Consider the following 15,861-nt stretch of genomic DNA (forward strand, 5'->3'; position numbering starts at 1 on the left):
TTCTTCATACGAATCAGAAGAGGTCATGGCCCAACGAGCAGGTGGCCAAACGCGCGAGCACGCCCGGATGCGGAGACCTGACACGCGTGTTACGTAAAGCCACGTACGTATTTGCTGTTTTCCCTTCCTTCTGTTCTCTTCTTGCCTTTTCTTATTACCTGTCGGATATCGGTGTTTTTGGGAAATCGATCGAGGGAACTGACGTGAACCGTGACGAATCGGACTTCCTCGGGTGGCTGAAACAACTTCTTCTTGCAAAGGTAATTGAATCGGTAAAAAAATCTTTTTTTCTCCCGATGTCGCGAATGAATCTTTCTCGATCGACGTGGACAGTATTTAATTAGACATGGAGAGAGAATTATTGGCTTGAGTTGAAAGTTAACCTTCCGGGAAATTTATTTTATAAATTGTTACTAAATTTTCGAATTACCTTGTGTAAAATCTACGGCGTTCGCGAACGAATTGTTATTAAGAGAAATCCAAAATCCACATTTTTAAATCCGCATTTTTGAAACGAGAGTTCCCTCGACTCTCTCACATGTTTCGTGCGGTGTTCGCGCAACCATAAACCATTCCACTTGCCCAATAATCACCATCGGACAACCTCCTCCACATCGAATTCCCATTAACCGCCACTTTCCCGCCATCTCGAGCCTCCTCACCGACGGTACACCGTATCTCTATAACCGGTGGTCGGATGATCGATCGCGTGGCATGTCCATTAACGGGCATACACGAGGCTGTCCTCCTATCCCCGATCCTGCCTATGCACCAAAAAGACGTGGCCGACCAATCCTGAACGAGGGCCGAACGAACGAACGTGAGGTGAGCTCTCGAGGCGACGTCGATCCTCGTCTTTGTCCACGTCCATCAGAGGCCGCGGCACATCCTGGTGCGAGGGGCGACAAAAAGCGTGAACCCGGCCACGTCCAGTCCGGTGGGAGTCGCGTTTCAACTCGTCAAGATGCACGCCGCCACTCGTCATTAATCAACGGGTAGGGTGGTAAATGATTACGCCTATGGCGCTCGAGTGCAGCATCACGCTAGAGATTGGACGAGCGATGACGGATGAGCCCTTGCACGAGGCGAGGATACGAACCCCAGATTCTATCGAGTTATTAGGCCACAACCCGTTTGTATAAGTTGTGTCGCGTCGTATACATACGTTGATACGTAACGAGGAACGAAATCAAGGGATATTGTGAAAGTTTGGTTAGTTAAAAATTGGTGATCGATGATCGAACGGTGTAGATCGAAGATAGACTCGTTGTCGATAAGGGAAACGAAATCGATCGAAGGTCCTGTTCAATTAGCGGAGACATTGATTGTTGGTTGAGATGTGGATAAGGTTTTATGTCTGTCGAAGGGGATTGGATTTTGTTTACCCTCCAAGATACGCGCAAGTTTTTGCCTTCCTTACTTGGAATGATGGATCGATCGTTTCTCGCACAGGTGAAAATTGTATCGATTCTCTCTTATTCTCGACCAAATGCCGTTTCTAAATTATAAGCCACCTATAAATTGTTCGAATTATCTTACCGGATTAAATTCTATAGTCTTTCGCTTCTTGCCTCTGAAATATATACCTTCCGTCATCGCACTCCTCCACTTCAAACCCATCCGTGGATGAAACTTTCGATCACCGTGAAACCATCTACGTTTCTCCGGAGAAAGTACGGCACAACGCTCAGATAAATCCCTTGGAAAACGTTGTTCCACGTACACTCCTCCCGTTTCGAGGCGAAGGCGAAGGCAACAAACATCGGAGGGGATTGCATTAAAATCGCGGCGGAGTCGAAACTCGCCTCCTTCAAGCTCGAGAAGTAGTGGAAAAAGAAGGGGAGAATAATTTGCAGCCGCTTTGCGAGTCAATGTGGCGTAAGTTATAATTTTATGCGTTTCCCGCAAACGAGTTTTGCGCCGGCCGCGTGACGTTGCGCCGCGCCGCATGCGATTCGCACACCTGCAATAACATCGGTGGGTTTATAGCGGCGACCTGTGACCCGGCCGGGCGTCTTCAACGGGGGGAGGGCCGCTCGATGCGTCGAAGGGAGCTCATGGTAGTACGTCGATTACCCGGTCATTTTCTCGGACCCTTGGCCGTCGGTGCAGGGACTGAATATGTATTGCGGGGACGTCCATTACGTTTCGAGAGTGAGCTTGACCGAGGGGAGAGGAGGATGGGCCAAGGAAGGTAACTCCGGTACTCGTCTTTCTTCCCCATTATCTTCTCGGAGAAGAACGGGGTGGGATGAAGAACGTGTCGAGTGGAGCTGAAGCGATATCGTTTTTTTCTCTCTTTTCTTCTTTTTGACAGAGGAATGTGACCGATTTCGGGAGGAAGAAATGGAGGAATTCGCGTGGAATCGAGGATGAAATTGAGGCGAATTTTATTTCTGGCAAGGGATTTTGGGGGTATCGAGAAATTTCACAATTTCGAATGTAATATAACGAAGAATGTTGGAAAAATTCGTGTATAGCGATATAATGGGATAACAACGATGTCGTAATTGTTTGCAGAGGAGGTATAGATTTATTATAGAGGTTGCTAAGTTGGGAAATTTTCAGGATGGAGAAAAAAGTGAAGGAAGGATGAAGACGACGTCTACGCCAATGGCGGAGAGGCTTCATCTCTCGGCATGCACATTAAGAGGTCACGCTCCGGCAGGTGGCGTACGCGTGATTCACTCGGTCGCTCGCTTCGAGCTAGCTGTACCACCCCTATTCACTCACACGAGCGAGTTAATTGTCGCAGGGACGTTGATTTAAGGCCCAGCTCGTACGATCCCCCTCGCTGGGATAATGAGAGGTGCAGCAAAGCGACGGTGCAGTCCTCTCGCGTGGCTTATATTACGCGGCCAAGACTCGTCCAACCGCGACCGATCTGTTTCACAAAGGGAGAAGGGAGCTACCTTTGATGTTTCTCCGCTTCCTTTCCCTATCCTTCGTCTACGTTATGCAATTTGTCGAATGTAACGCGCTTTACGCAACTTCTACGCGCTGCATCCCTTTATCCATTCCATAGATAAGATGACGGAGATAAGATAAGATGGATAAGTTATTGAATCGATTAGAGAACATTAGAGAAGTTTCCTCTTCGTTGAATATTTTTTTTCGTTTCACTTTATTTAAAAGTTGAGAGACAATCGTTACATTCTTTGTTGACAAGGCAGTGAAAACGATAAATGTACGAGTTTTGCTGAAGGAATATATTTTTATTATACGTGATTGCGCGTGTCTGTTTACAAAACAATTAAATATACGTATCTAAGAAAAACAAATAGGTGCCAACTATGAAGTAATGGCATTGCAACATTGAATAATAAAATCATAAATAAAATTTCAGTGAACTTTAAATTCTATAACATTCTTTTCATCCAACTCAAATACCTGCGGAAACTAAAAGAATCCAAACTCTATAATTCTCGATATCGATGGTCAACTTGAAAAACTTTCTTCGACTTGGATCTCGCGTGAAGAAAAGCCTAAGAAGTAAAAGCCCAGCAAGTTATCAAAAGAGCTTGCCTTCGCGATATTGGTCACGATCCACATCGCTGCGAAGCGACATCTTGCCTTAAGGGTTCATAAATCTTCTTAAAACATCTTCTCTATCCGTTCGTCATTCGCGCAACCATCACGGTTGAAAAACGCGAAACTGAACAGCTGCCGCTTAACAGTAGTTTGTAACGTGGATGCAGAGCGTGAGGGAGTGCAATCGGACTTGATCTCTTTGCAGGCTTCCGACCAAGGCGCGCATACATCACGGAGCCCGCTGCAACCATCACGAGCTGGCTTCGTTTCATTGTTCGGCCCCTCGTTGCCTCGGGCTCCCTTCGTTTTCGCTCTATTTCTCTCGCCACCTCAAGGACGCTCCTTGCTTTTCCCTTCTTATCTTCCACTTCCCTTTTCCGTTGAGCGGGAGGCGCCACCAGCACCGCTCACCTTCGTTAACCTCAACTGTTTCTCCTTAATGAATGCTCGTTCCAATCGTCGGAACCAGACGATCCGGGATCGCCGCTTAATGGGGGTTAATTCGAAGATGAATCTGAAAGGGCTGAGCTTGCGAATACGAGGAGTCGATCCGCCGCCTTTGAACGCTCCCCTCAAAGGTGGAATGAAATGTAATCGAGAGAGGATTTTGCTGATGGAAATAACGAGGGTAGTTGGAACGAACGGACTTGACTCTTGATTTATATCTCCACTGTCTATCCATGATTTGTAAGGTTTACTTACAATTAGTCGGATGATTTAAAATGCAGTTGGAAGGGAACTGCTTCGCTGTCACATAAAAGGTGGAAGGAAAAGATCTTTAACTCGTTGATGGTGTAATAAAGTTAGAAAAGATTTACAGTAAGCAAGTTGGAAATTAATTATTTATTTGTCAGTACAGATTTTTGTAATTTCTCATTTTAGAATGAATGTGTATTTTCGATTCAACATAATTAAAATAACGCTTCATATATTGAAGAAGAAAATTGTGTTAGGTTAAATTATGTTGTATTGGTATTCGTAGTTTTATATCAAATTATATTTTAGAACTTTAGATCTTATTATATTTCAAAAATAATAACATGTTTATGTCGAGAATGTTGTAAATATTTTAACGTTGATTATAATATAGTAATAATGTAATAATCTATACAAATTTTATTTTCTACGTTATTGCACAATTTAAGACGTTAATTACGATTTAAGACGTTGCAGCAATGTTGGATAAAATTATAGGATGAACCTTTGTAACGTGACATCTTAGAATAACCAGGCACAAAATTGCAAGGCAATTTACTACGTTTCAAAGGGATATTGTTCTCTTATACTATAATCTACGGTAGTATGGTAATTTCAAAACAAAGTTACAAACTGTTCCGCTGCAAGTTCAAGCTTTGCGGAGGCGTAGTACAAAGCTGCAAAGGGGTTTGGTGGCAATTTCGGGAATCACGTTGATTTTGCAAAGTTCCAAACTGGTGCATTGCGATTTACTCGTTTGTGGCAATATAACACGACAAGTTATAGAGTGGATACAAGTGATAATTTCACACAGCATAATAATGTGGTGCAAAACAATTTACAATTGCTACAACCTATTAACGCTTCTCATAATATTTTTCAACGATACGTAACAACCTAAAACCTATTACAAAATGAATCATCAAACGTAATTCTCGTAATTTTCTTTAAAAAACTATCAGAAAATATCGCTACAATATTAATATTCCAATAACTATTTTAAAAGAATAGACGTACAATACAAGAGAACCCATCACCCACGAATATTCTATCTGGAATAATCTCACTCTCACAAGTACACAAGCATTCCAGGAGACTGGTTCCGAAAAACGATTCCAAAACCAAGAGTAGAAGGAAAGATAAGGCACGAGTTCACGTTGAACCAAGACACGTTATACGATGTATAAAGGGTATGACATCGAAAGGAAGGCATCGTCCCAACAAGATCCGCCACTCTCGAAAACGATAGCGGGATGGATCCTGATCGATCGTAATCGAGCGGCAAGGCGCGCCAACCCAGCGTGCCAAAGGTTAAGGAATCCTCTTTGCGCGGCATTCTCCGCACGTTCCTCGTAAACTTCTTCGGGATCTCCCTCCCCTACTCTCGGAGTACACACTTCCAAGGCTAACACGGGTTAGCCGTTTTCTACGGAGCTCAATCGAGCGCACGACGAGACACGCTCGCAATTGCTCACGGATCTTCCCTTCCCTTTCCTTTTCGTTCCCCCCTTCGTTCACCGTCCTTCCTAAGACCCGTTTATCGCGGCCCTCTCCGACCATCGTGCAACACCGCTTCGCAGCTGCGTCCAGTCCACGCTTTTTCCTGCGAAAACGATCGCGGCCTCGTGGAGAACATCCGTCCACGAATTTCTTTCTCTCACGGCGCGGGTTCAGAAGCCGTGTGTGCGGTGAACGATTCAGAAGCGGAGGAATCGTCAAAGGGATGGATTCGAAGAGTTGTAATACGATGTATCTTTCGTTCTTTCTTTTTTTTTATTCGAAAAATAATCATACAACGCACGCAATTTCGTTCGATCGTTTATATCAGTTGTATTTCTTCCGTATAATTTGAAACAGAAAAAAGCACTACCGATAATTTAATTGATGCAATTTCAAAGGATTTCGAAGCCTCGTCAAATCTGACATATCAAACCTCCCGCATCGCAATCTTTTTATCGCCGAACAATAGCATACCGCGCGATTCAAACTTACCCTTTCGATCTTCTCTAGATTCTCTTTGCCAATCGTGTCTTTTTCACAGCGGATTGAAAGTTCAACTCGCGGCTGAATTCCATCGGCCCAAAAGGGTACGAAATATAAGCGTATCTATGCCAAGTATAAAAAGTAAAGGTCAGGCAGAGCCGACACCCTTCGAACACGTATCGTGGTTAGCCTATCCAGTGAACTTTGAGCTGGAACGAGAAAAGAGAAGAGAGAGAGAGAGAGAAGGGAGAAGGATGTTTCGGAAAGAGACCACGCAGGACATTCCAATCGGTTTGCTCACCGAGATCCGTTCGAGTTTCTTCCAGCTTCGATCCTCTCGTTCTTTCTCTTTCTCCGCTCTCCACCCCTCTGTCTCGGCCTCTCTGTTCTCGGAACAATCACACCGTGGGGCGTGTGCATACGATTGCGCCTCGCTCGTGGCACGAGCACCGCGTCAGGGGCCGCAGCTGTGCCTCCACTCCTTCTTTTGCTCCTGAAACCGTGTACAATCCTCTTCCTTCTCTCCAGGCTACCGTCCTTCCTCCGCACTGTGAACACAGCCTTTCTCTCGATCGCGCCATCCCTCATTGTCCTCACTCCACGGATAATTACACACCGCTGTCCGTGAAAATGGCTTTGTAAGGATTGAACGATTTGAGAGGAAAGACTCTCGCCGTTCGTTTCTTTTAATTTTTGCGGTTTCTTTATTTGAACGATCCCTTTCAACTATCCATCAGCTTCGATTCTTCGGCTTTTTCTTTTTTTCTTCCTTTTAGCGTTGCAGTCGAACTATAAAAGTTGGAAATAAAGCTATCAAGGTTAATGAAGAATTCGTTGATTCCGAAGTTAATCGAGTTTTCGAAGTTCTGGATCCTATGAAGATAGAAAGAAGTATTGCGTAGAAATAAAAGGAATTGTTTTAGAATTTCGTGTAAGAATTTTAATCAAGATTCCTTCTTTTAATTTGCCATTCGTTTTGATAAATTGTGTAAATTATATCTTCATCTCGATCGAGTAAACATTTCTTCCCTTTTCTATTAAATTTTAAACGAGTCTTGGAAACATATATATATAATATATATATATATACTCTCGACTTTAAAAAACTTGAACTCGTAATTTAAACTGAAAAGCAAATTTATTCGTACGATCTTAATCTGAAACGAAGAGGGAGAAACGAAATAAATGCCAAACGTTGAATCGATTGTGAAAACGTATAATAAATAAGGTACAAGACTGCATCCAACATAATGATACAACTTGCTATATCGAGTTTGTATATCATACTCGTTCCCCTTGAACTTTGCAGGCATCCCTCTATTCTATTGTCACTTCTATCTTACGTAAAAATACCATAATTACGATTAAATTATGCACTTTACGGTAGAAGTCGAATGCGGAATGCACCCACTGGAAGAGAAGTGTCTCGTTCCAGACAGACATCGCAGACAGACTGGTCGGTGAATGTAAATACGTAGAGTGCGTCTTGTGCAATCTAGTGGCTGGACGCCGTATTACAATATCGCAAGATGCATACCTGGATAAAACTTATGCCCATAATAAATCCGTGCAAATTGCGTCGAGGCGTCGGCACACACCATAGGTAATTATTGCCAACCTACGATCATACTTCGGGATAATAGTCGCTGACAATAAATTTCGCGGGCAAGAATACACGGTTATTATATCCACAGTGTACAACGGTGGGCGTATGTAAACGATCGTTTACAAAGATTAATTACGCGTTTTATTGCATTTGTAACGAAACCACCATGCCGTCCACCAATGATCCTTTGATTTATCAGCCGACAAATTGAACCTTTTATTTTCAACGATAAATCATATCGCTATCTAATATATTTTAAATATACGGCCAATCTTTATTCCCTTCCAACGTATTAAATCATAACTTTTTTCAGTACTTGTCCCTTCTCTTTGTTCAGGTATCGTCCCTTCGAGTTTTGAAGAATTCAACCGAAGAAAATATTATATAATTAAATGCTCTTTTTTGCCTTTTACTAAAATTCGATTTAAAATATTCGAACGATTGTAGATTTCGAAGAAAATAAAATTTAATGCAAATTTTTCTAAAAAAAAAAAGAAGAAAGGAAAGAAAAGAAATGATAGATCGACTCGGTTTGGAAGGTTTATCATTCTGGCGAATCTTTGCGAACGTTGAATGCCGATAACGTAGCGGCACGGACCACCAACGGTGGTATCCAACGGTCCAAGGCCATTGTCGAGCCATTGTTGTCACCCACTTGTCACGATCTCTCGCTTTCTATCTTTCTTCATCCCGTTTCGTTCAAGGTGCATCGGCCCACCCCATCATGAAATGGCTAATACGTTGGGGATGGTGTCGCCTATCGTGCACTACCATCTCTAAGCTCGACTAACACCTTGGGTGGCGCTTCGTTTAGTGAAGATATCAACGGCAGATCTAGGAACCACGCGAGGCCGAGTGTTTTGTCTCCTGTCACGAGGCCCACTAGCTCACGAGCTTGTTATTTATACGCAAACTTTCACGGATTATCTCGATCAACTGAAAATACGAAAAATTGAATAAAGCGTAATTATTAATCTATAGATGAAAAATTTCCTGCGATAATCATTCTTCAATTTTTATCTCTTAGGAAAAAATGAGTAAATATCTATAATATTTCCAGTATCTTATATATATAAAAAAAATAGTTATTTACACAAAGAAATTGTAGATAAAAATATGGAGAAAAGGATTGAATAAAAACATCAGATAAATAACAAATAATAAATAATTTAAAGTTCAATCTACGTATTTTTCATCCTTCGAACGATCGTTTAAAGCCCGCGAAAAGTCGAGGTATTTAATTTAATTCCTATATTCCTGCTAAACCCAAACAAGTGGAATAAAGTCGAAAACGGGCGCATAAATCACGCACGATCGCGTGATAAAAAACTATACGACCAGCCCGTTCTAATCCACGATTTCCCGCGGGAAGCAGCGCCAAAAATTTGCAACTTTTACGAGCCATAACTTCAAGGAATCCAGGAAGGCTAATCTCTCAGCCCCGTGTCCATGGTTTTTACGCCATCTTTACACCGCTCTTCCCAGGGGACGCGTTTCTTTCTGTGGCGCGAACTCGAGCGTGCATTCAACGCGCCATATAGCCCGGCCGAGCTCTATATATTGGGCAGAAGACCGGTATTTAAGTCTTTGTAATCCGTTGAAGTTCTGCGGGGGAGCGGACGGTGAGTCATGGCAGGTGCTGGCCGAGGAACCGAGCAGAAGACAAGCACGCTTCGTTCTTTTGCAACCGCTGCATCCTTTCTCTCTCTTCCTCTCTCTCTCTCTTCTCCATGTTTTGTTCCTCGACTGCTACGAGGCCGTTGATCGTTGAATTGCATAATGGTTGCATAATTTTTTCCCTTCGATTTAAGGTATCGAGCTCGAGACGTGGTAGTTACGAGTAATTTATTCGGATATTATTATTATTTTTTTTTCTTTTTTTAGTGGATCGAAGATTTTCAGCAAAGAATTTTCAACCTGGAACTTCGTTCGATGGTAATTGTAAGTTTACGGAGAGGTAGATTTATTTAATCTCGGAAAGAAGAAAGTAAACGACGTAAGTAGAGAGTCTTCGTTTGATTGATTCTTCCCTTTAATTACTAGACTTCTTCTCATTACATTTACATTACACTTTTAAGTTAATAAAATTATACAGCAAGTCTTCCCTTCCAAGCTTTCCCACGTAATACGACTTTTTTAATTTATACAATACAACGTTTCAAAAAATTAACTTATTATCAAGAATTACTCGGAACGATACACGTTAACGTAACACCTTACCGGATGAATGAAATTCACCGTCCAATACTCAACGACACCAACGCATTAAGTGCCAATACTCACCGCTTGGCCAGAAGCTGGCGGGATAACAGTTCGAGGAACACGAAGGTCAGAAGATCCATAATTAGTAGAAACAGGCTTACGTGGTGGAGCACGGTGGAACGTAACTAGAGATAAGTACAGAGAGCGAGGTGCGCGAGCGCTACCTGCCTCTACCACCTGTCCCATCACCGTGTCTAAGAATAGGAGGAACGCGCGAGAAGAAACGGCGCTGGACGCAAGATGCTGCACGCTGCTACGGTGGGGTCACGCGGCTGTTCCCTTCGTCTTTTTCCCATCCCCCGAGGCGTACACTCGGCCTGCCACTCGTCCTCCCTCCGTTCCGCTCCTACTTCTTGCGGGTGAGCGCGGCTAATGAGAGAAAAAGTCCAAAGAATAATTGCCACCGCCGCGTGCCACGGCCAGAAACGGGAGTGCGTCCCTCCTCGATCGATCACGATCCGTCGATCTTGCTCGAATCTCGAATGGATGGAAAGGTGGATAGGGAGGTGAACCAGGACGGAGGTGGATTTCTGCGAACGTGGGCGTGGGCGGTGAGCGAGTCTGATAAAGATGAAGAAAGATGTTTGGACAGACATTGTTGTGTCATCGGCATTGTTGAATTTCTTCTTTTCGGCGCCTGACTCTTTCAGAATGGATTTAATTAGTGTCGCTTATTCAGACGATGATGATAACGAGTTTTTATTTGGTTTTGTTTGTTGATTTTTTTTTTTGGAAAGACTATTTTGAAATTCAGGAGAACCAATCTCGAGATAATATAATACGAGAATTCTTCTATTCGCGAAAAAATTAAGAAAAAAGAAGAGAGCTAAGGAACAAAAACAGCATCGCTCGCTATATCGAATAAATCGATCGGCGACCGCGCACCGTGGTTCAACAAATCAACGAACCTCTTCCTCCCTTTATCGTCCCCATTACGGGCAAACATGCGCTCGTAAAGCGACGAGTTGCACTTTACAACGTTCAACATTACGCTCACCATCGGTACGGCTTATGCAAATCTTCCGTGGACGATCTTCATTCCTTCCCTCTCCTCCCCTCTCTAGCTCTAGCAACCTAGCTAAACAACCAGCAGATGTTCGCTTCGCCTTCGCGGCTAACCGTTAACGAAACGCGAAACGAAACGTTTAACGTGGCTGGAATTCCAGCAATCGGTGTTCCAGCACTTCGCGAGTTGGCCAAGAGTTTTCGCGAACTTTTGGGGCCGGGGTCGATGAGGAGAAGGAGAGAAAAGGGAAGGAAAAAAATAAAAGGAGGATAACACCGGGGATTCGGGATTATTATCATGAGCTACCGTGCAAAAGGAACAGAGTGGATGTAAATTGCCGAAGAACTACGCTATAATATGCTGGTGAGCAATGGAGCGTGAAGATCGGAATAACGTTCCTTCGGCCGGCGAAAGAAACATGGAGGCAAAACGAGCAACCCGGTTCCGTCGATCTTCCGGTCTATCAGCTGGAACCCGTTGGAACGCCGCCTTTACCATTTCGTTTAACGATGACGCGATTTGATTTAAGTGGGATCGAAGCCGGACTTGGACGTTATTCCAACTTCTTTTACGGTTGGCGTACACGCTGAAATGTGGCGTGCTTTTTTCTTTCTCTCCCTCTCTCACTCTCTCTTTCTTTCTCTTTCTCTCTCTCTGGTGTGTTTTTTAAAAACGAAATAGTTTAAGGTATAAATAACTGTAAAAGATTCAGTTTTTAATGTTTGATAGGTTAGGCTTGTAATTGCTCGGTTTCTATTTTTACTGCGCCTGAGTGTGGGCAATTACAGTATCATATCAGTTCTTATATTCAAATTCTAATATTTCTTATTGTATTGTAGGAAAATATTGTAGGAAAGTATGAAAAAATTTGGTATACTTATCAATTTCTTTATTACGTTGTACCTAAAGTCAATTCCTTTAAATCGTTTTCTTGTTAACAATTAAAAATAAGAAAATTTTGAATTGAAGAATCATCAAGTTTGAATCTATGAATTTCTATCTCTAAATAATTACTGGATAATTTTATTTTATCACGTACAAAATGAAATATAGAAATATATTTTATTCCTTTTCTCTTTGCTATTACCTTTTCTACAATATTTTTTCACAGGCAATTTAAACAGATTGACACTAAAAATAAATAACGAGTTATGAATCTGATACTTGCAACACATGCCAAACCTGTCCTCGCTCACAAAGCGCCTACTATTTGTCCCAGTTTCTTGTATCAATCGATACACCCAGCGCCCTGCCCCAACCATATCCCATCGCACATGTAAATGCTTTACAAGGTAAATCTAGACTGGAAAAAAGGAAGATAACACGAAGAAAAAAGAAAAAAAGAATGTTGACAGGCAATTAAGAATCACTTTGTGCCAGCTTCTTTTTTATCCCTGGCGTTATTTACACGTTCGAAAGAAAGTCGATTCATGCCGAGATTATTTATAATTTCCAGACCATTTATTTATAACGTTCACGGCGTTATCAAACGGCCGTGCTCGACGTAGAGGGAAAGATTAATGGTGTCCAAGTAACTTTGTTTACAAGACACCTCGTTACGTAAATAGGACAACACCCTCCGAGCACGAACTCGGCCATTTGTCATTTGTTAACCCTTCGCCGATGGGACGAAACGTGTTAATATCATGGTCTGGAATTCTAAAATGACTCTAAGATGAAATATAGGACAAGTTTCAGTGTATTTAAGATTATTAAATAATTTAAACATTAAAATTTATTTGTTTAATTTTTTTTTCTTATAAGTTGAAGTTCTTTTAAGTGTTCTTTAGCTCGGAAGAAATAACTGTCGTTACATAACTGTAATGTCATTTCCAGTTACGTGGTTGCCAGTATTGATTCCTTAAACTTTCTTTGAACTTCAATCTCGAGTTGTATTGAATCAAATCATAAAACTTTTCTACCAGGTATTCTGAAATGGTTCTCTTTTTTATCTTCTACAACATTTTCAGATTCTCCAGACTTTCTGCCTGCCTTCGTCCAACTCAAATATATTTCTTTCCTAAAGTACCATTTTTTTTCATCGTATAATATCAAATCAAATTTCAAATAAACATGGGACAGATTTGTAAATCCAAACATCGATATTTCGATATTTCCAAGTGTAAACAAGTGTCCAAAATTAACTTAAATCGGCGAAAAAAAAAAATTCGCAAACGGTGAAGGGATAAAAGGAATAAAAAGACAAAGTTTCAGACACACCATTCGAAAGGAAAGATCCCGACTCGTCCGACTCGATAACGCAAACCTGTGCCTGTTTGGCCGTTTTCCAATCCGCAACAATTCTGTTCCAACATTTTTCCCCAACGGAGAAAAGGAGGAAAGGAAAAAAAAAAAAAGAAAAAAGAAAAATCGTCGACATCCGTCTGGTCCTTTAAATTCACAGAGGGTTTAGTCTCGTGGGGCTTGCCGGGTGGCCGGCAAAATCGACAAGCGTCTCCCGCAAACGTGGAATGTTTCGGAAACTTTGGCACGCGTTTCCAATTCCCCGTCGCGGTCTCCATTCAGATCCAGTTGGTCGGCCATTGTGGACGCACGCGTCAAAGAAGACATCACGCGGTTAAAACGAGGCTCGAGGCGAAAAGACGTCTTCCGGTACCGTGCCGTGGACAATTAGATTCGCACAATCGGTCAAAAGTTGGACCAACATCGGACGCGTCCATTGTCGCGTCCAAGCTTCTCCTTGTCCAACCAAGATTTCGTTATTGTTGAACCGTGTTGAAGATCCACGGGTGACGGACAACCTGGATGATTGTTTCATTCTATAGGAGTACCAGGAACCGACTATACTTGTGCTCAATGTAGCTAAATTGGAGAATAGATTTGAGGTTAGACTTCTTGCGGGGCGAAGATGTTCAAAGGAACATGGAATACACGGTTCTATGAAATAAATTTACGACAGAGAAAAATTTTTGTAACTGAAAAGATATCTAGTATTTTAATCATCGTATCTCTATGTACGTTAATATTTGGTAAGATTTGATAAAAGTCGTATATTTTATTAAAAATTAAAATCTATTTATAAAATTATGATTATACGTAAAATAAATTTCTGACGCAGAAAAATATTTCGATCATTGTATACTCCATACATGTTAACTCTGTGTTTAAAGTTCCATCAAAAATTAACCTCCAAATCATTCTGTTATTTAAAAGACTAACTAATACGATAAATAAACTGAAAAAATAAATTTGCGATAGAAAAAAATTTCTGTGATTGGAAAGATATCCAGTATTTTAATCGTATATGTTAACTTTATTATAAAATTCTATCCAATATTGGTAAGATTTAATGAAAGTTGTGCCAAATAAAGGATGTCTACGATATTGATTAATAACGAATAAAATTTTAGAAAGTAAAAATTAAAATGTACAAAATATAAAAGTATAAAATTATTATTATACGTTTTATGAAATAAATTTCTGTCTCGAATTCTTTCCCCGATACTTAGATTCATCGTACATATACTCCATACACGTTAACTCTGTCCAAAGTCCTATCCTAAAAAATTAATCTCCGATCATCCTGTTATTTAGAAAATCAACTAATAAACTAAAAATGAATACACACAAATCCTTTTCGAATCTCCCTCAAGGAAACACAATTCGGTAGCTGAAAGCTTCTTCGCCGGAAGAGTCAGCCTTCTGGAAGTAGTATCTCTCCTCTTGACTTCTCATCGAAAAATAAACTTTCGATCCCGAACGATGGCTCGCAGGATTTCCATGAAGGATATGACTCTATGTGTGTATATGTGTGTGTGTGCTTATATGCTCGTAAATACTGGAAAGCACGATTATTTTCTCAGTGAAGGTCTCAGACAACCGAGACGTGCCTGGACAGCAAAGAGACGCTTTGACGTCGTTCTCGTCATTCTTGTCGTTGTGGCTCGCAAGGGGACGATATTATTTTTCCAACGAGTACTACCGGAACGGCCATCCGTCAAAGGAATCGTGTACACGAGGATGAGGATTCCGCCGGTAGCCGAATAAAAACAAACTTCGTCGTAGACCGAGTTGGCTCGTCAACCACTTTCCTCTGCGAGGCTATCTCGACTTGTCTCGAGGTCCTAAAACAACTTCATTCGTCCTTGCCTTTCACGACAAAACTTATACTCGCTGTGGACTCAACGCTGTCGATTTAACACATCTTAATGGCAATAGGTTTCCTCAAAGCTTCGATTCGACTCGAGAAGCCTGATGAGAATGACGAGATTCGAATGTTGAAATTTCGATTGTTCGTTCTAGGACTTTATTCTTTTTTCTATTTTTTTCTTTCTCGTTGTTTTAGAAATTTTCTCGAACATTGTGTTGCATCGAAGCAGAGTGGCGCAGTGGAAGCGTGCTGGGCCCATAACCCAGAGGTCCGTGGATCGAAACCACGCTCTGCTAAGGTGGAATTTTAATACCGTTTGATAGTTGCGAATTTACGAGTGATGTTGTTCGCAATATAATTTTTTCTTTTTTTTTTTTTTTTTAGAATAGGAATATTTTGTTTAGGTTCAATTGGAAATTTTTCGAAATTGCAAATTCCGAGAAGTATTCAGTATTTCTTCCTTTGTGTCATTCACTATCCAGAAAAGATAATATGGCTTGTTAATTTTATTTGAGTCAACAGTAAATGTGATGATAAATGTTAATCTTATTTATTGTATGGTTCTAAAGGTCTGGTCACGTTTCGTTCGACAACTTGGGCGACAAGCTTTCGATCAGATTATGCGTTTAGATTTTCTGGAGAGTTTTTGTCGGACAATGGGAACGG

At 41.4% G+C, this 15,861-nt stretch overlaps 1 non-coding gene across 1 annotated transcript; it reads left to right on the plus strand.

Annotated features, from left to right (window-relative positions):
* The first annotated feature begins 15,419 nt into the window (after positions 1-15,419).
* Trnam-cau (transfer RNA methionine (anticodon CAU)) lies at positions 15,420-15,491 on the plus strand. The gene has a single exon. It is a non-coding gene; the product is annotated as a tRNA-Met (tRNA).
* The last annotated feature ends 370 nt before the right edge of the window (positions 15,492-15,861 follow it).

This window comes from Apis cerana, linkage group LG13 (assembly GCF_029169275.1).
Source record: "Apis cerana isolate GH-2021 linkage group LG13, AcerK_1.0, whole genome shotgun sequence".
Taxonomy (NCBI): Eukaryota; Metazoa; Arthropoda; class Insecta; order Hymenoptera; family Apidae; genus Apis; species Apis cerana.